A 4,348-nucleotide genomic window follows, 5' to 3' on the forward strand; every position below is an offset into this window, starting at 1 on the left:
CTGATTCAGATAATGACTAAATAATGCAATTGGACAGCATTAGAGAAGGTAATGCAGAAACAATAAGACAAGAATGTGTGTGTGTTGGGGGGGCAGTTCAAGTGTGTATCTCTTGAATGAATACATTTCTAATGTGAATATTATTTCAATCTTCCAGTTCAATAATTTTTAAAAATTAAGAAGTTTGTTTTAAGTGCAAAATTAGAGGAATAGAGTCCATAGAATAAAAGAACCTTAGAAATCAGTTAGTCTATTTTCAAAATATTTTTTACTCCAGAAGCTTCTTACAGATATAAAATCTTAGGTAGGACTCTAATAGGTGAAATAGAAGATATGGTATTTTGTTAGCATAAATTTTACATATTCAAATATATAACATTTACTCAAAAATAAATCATTGTGAATAATAATATAAATATAAAATTTAGGAATTGAGACAAGAATATCAGGTGCAGTCTTCTGCCCCTCCCACCACCCCACCTCAGTGTAGCTGTACGGTATTAAAATAATCATAATCCACAGAAACAAATAGTCCTTTTTTTTTTATGCCTATAGCATCTGGTCTTCCTAGGTGGTCTCCCATCCAAGTACTAACCAGGCCCACCCCTGCTTAACTTCCAAGATCAGCCGGGATCAGGCGTGTTCAGGGTGGCATGGCCATAGGCAAAAACAAATAGTTCTGAATGGTAAAAGTTTTCAAGAAAGCTTTCTAGGATTCGCATTAATTAGGCTAATTCAGAAACTTGACAGAGTAATAGTAAGGCAAGTTTTATTTAACAATATCATATAAGTGCTATTATGTCTTAATTGACAGTTCTTAAATTTGAAGACAGTTGATCAAATATCTCAGCCAATTTCAATTATCACTGGGCAGAAAAGACTTTGCAAGCATAACCTTGAACAACATAAAACTATATTAATAATACAGTAATACATAGTTCTTTGTTAGATAGTAATTTGAAGTTTCTGAACAGTTTAATTTCTTTTGTTTTGGAAGCTGAGTCCAAACGAGCTTTCAGTTTCATTGCTGACATTGTAACTGTAACTTTAGGCATGGTAGTATGGGGGCCTTACATTGCCAAATTTAGTTCTTTAAAAATATTAGAAGATATGCAAAGAAGCACAATCATGCTATATTTGAGTGTTTTATCTAAAGATGTTTGTATTACACAGCAGTAATTTTCTGTCTCATTCGAAGTATTTATGCTGATGCCTTGTCTCAGCGTAATCAGTGAACTTCAATATGATAAGTAAGTCCTGGAATCTACCGCATTTATCATTGTCAACAACTGAAAAGTTTGTAATGAAAAGACAATCCTTTAATAAAGTTGTCAGTATGTATGACATTATCCAACACTGAAAACACAGTTGCCTTTTATATAACAGCCAGGCCTTGTTATGCAAATATACCACTGTACACATATTGGAAATGATTTTTATGTGAATGGGTTTTCTACCACTGCTATCACTCATGATACAGACATTGCTGCATTTTTATAAGGTTATTTGTGATGCGTTATGTGCATTCTACCCGGTTAAAATTTTCTTCTCCTAATATGTCTGTGGCGAGTGTTTTATAAAGTGATAAATATCCCTTTTCTTTGCCTGCAAGAACATATACAAAATAACCAAAATGGAGAAATTATCAACATCCATACATTTGCCTATTTTAAATATAGAGATTTTACTAATCTCAGTCTTCAAGCCAATTATTTCAGAACCTTGTCTGTACTCTTAGATTCTACTTTAGACTCTACTGTTGGACGATGGTAATCATTGTGTCGTACAAACCTATCAGCCCACATTCTACTGGTAACACCAATAGCACAGGATTCAGTAACATTTTGCAGATGTTAAATACTAAGAAGGGTCTCAGATTTTTACCCAGCTCGTGAGCTAAAAAGTTAACTTGCCATAGTTTCATAAATGCTGGCAGAAAATTCGATATTCCTGGATTAGAGACAAAAGGCTTTCACACTCCCACATAGCGAATAGCATGAGCGTCATTCTACTTTAGTTCCTTTGCTTCCCAAGTCTTGGGGTGGAGGGTGGGTAATGCGGGGTGGTCCAGTAAATGCTGTGCATGCAGTGGGTATGCATCAGTGCTGAGAAATCCAAAGCTCAGAGAACTTGAGTTTCTTATAATGGGCTTACAAGCCAACAAATCTGCTCAAACACTGCACTGGAGGGGAACATACATAATCTTTATTTTTCTGGACAGTAAGAAAACCTGCCACTGGCCTGCTGGGACACATTGCTTCTATTTTCCAAGGCACTTTGCTATACAACATCTTAAAAAAGACAACCTGGAATAAAGGGGGTCAGTGTTTCTGTTTGCAAGTTGAGCAGAAACATGAGACACCCATTAAGAGAACTATCTCCTAATACCCAATAGTGTATTCTTCCCCTTCCCATGAAATTTTGTAATTTAACTCAAATGAGTTTATGAGTACCTTTGCCTTTTCAGATTTCACTTTTGTCCGGAGAATTTTTAAAGTACCTCAGAGGAATCCCACACTTTGAAAATTACTGCTCCAGTCCGAATGCTTATTCTACAATAAAGAAACTGAGTTATGAAGAGGTTAAGTGGCTCATCCAGGTCATAGCTATTTGAGTGTCAACTCCAGGTAATAGAATTAAAAATCTGAGCAGGTAGCCAAAATATTCTTTTCTTTAATCTAGAAATTGATTATTCTACATGTATAAGGGCAAAGACCTGCCAGGGTATATTAATTTAGGTTTCCCTATAAGCCATCTCTGAGACAAAGATTGGAGTACAAGAAGCTTATTTGGGAAGAGATCCCGGGACCTGTCATCAGGAGAGTAGGGGAGTGACACAAGAGATGGAAGAAAGCTGATATAATGTTTGTTATGAAGCAGATTACTACTTAGACACCCGGAGCTTCATTGCACTGGAAAACTCAGGGAGTCAGTGTAGAACACACACCAGAGGGGTGAGGGACCTGGGGTATTTGTCAACTAATCCCCATCAGTTACTGGTTGAGGGGACTCTGGGAGGCGTACAAGTCCTGGCATGTCTGCCCTGCCCAGCACTAGGTAGAACAGGCACTACTGGCCAGAGAGAACCTGAAGGCAAGGCGTTGCAGGTGTTGACGGTTGGAAGTTAGGCCCGTAGACAGGAATGGCGCATTCCAAGGGGATATGGCTGGGCACTAGCTGCCTCTGCTACACTGGGTGCAGCCAACCTTTTAGAATGCATATATACTTCCGTGAATCTTCTCTGATCTAATTCTTCACCTCTGCATTTGGGCAAAGGTCTTCAAATCTGGTAGGAATACTTGTGAATGAGGTTAAGAAGGCCTTGAAATGGTGATCAGAAGAAGAGATTAGGGAACATAGATGTACTGATCAAGGTGAGCAGGGAAAGACTACCTGACCAGAATTTAAAATATTGGCAAGAGAAGATAGTAAGACAGAGGAGAGAAAGTAGAGGATGTGGAAAACTATAATAAAAGAACTGTGGGCAGGGGCAATTCTGGTTAATAAAACTATTCAAAAGAAGGGGCTATGAGCAGGAGGTAGATTACTGTTCCTTTCATAGGCCTTGTCCACGGAGGGTCAGCTGAGTTAGAAATGTCTCTTTGTTACAGATTAGAACGACTCCAAAATTTTGAATAGGAGGATCCCTTTTTACATAAACGTAATTTTTTCAAATATCTTCACGTTAATTGTAGTCATTTAAATATCCTTTGATTAGAAAACCACATGACTAAAAGTTACGGTGAATTCAGTAACACTGCAAAATGAATCTGTGATTTATTCATCACCATAGCATCTGCATATATTTGAAAAATTGTAGTTTATGCACGTGCAAGATGTGTGGTTTACTCAGACCACAGGTTGGGAGAGAGTTCTGGTTCAGGGACTCACCACAGTGACTCTGGGGTGAAGATGAGCCTCAGCCTGAAAGGTAATCGTGACAGGAGGACTCTGAAAGGGCAGCCATGGAACTGCTTTAGGAAACACATCATATGAGGCCTCATAAGATGAAGCTCCCTCGGGGAGTCTGTCTCCTGAATGCCTCTCCATTGGCGAAGATTAGTTGTGCCCCCAACTGACATTGTGTAGAACAGTAGTTAACAGCTTGGCAGAAAGGAATTGGGTGCAGAAAAATCAGAGTGCTTTGAATCTATAAGTGCATTCTTTTAAGGAGAACCCCCTACCCCAACTTCTATTCTTGGGCTATGCAACCCAAGCCAGCAAGGAATCGGACTTGGGATGGTTGGTGGCATTCTCTGATCTCAGTAATCCCTGCCTTGTCAAACCAGGTGTGAGTGTGTGTGTGTGTGCAGTGTGTGTGTGTGTGCATGTGTGTGTGTGTATTCTT

At 38.7% G+C, this 4,348-nt stretch overlaps 1 pseudogene; it reads right to left on the reverse strand.

Annotated features, from left to right (window-relative positions):
- Positions 1-546: 546 nt before the first annotated feature.
- LOC120584475 (uncharacterized) lies at positions 547-665 on the reverse strand (annotated as a pseudogene).
- Between the last annotated feature and the right edge of the window lie 3,683 nt (positions 666-4,348).

Source organism: Pteropus medius, unplaced genomic scaffold (assembly GCF_902729225.1).
Source record: "Pteropus medius unplaced genomic scaffold, Ma_sr-lr_union100, whole genome shotgun sequence".
Classification (NCBI taxonomy): Eukaryota; Metazoa; Chordata; class Mammalia; order Chiroptera; family Pteropodidae; genus Pteropus; species Pteropus medius.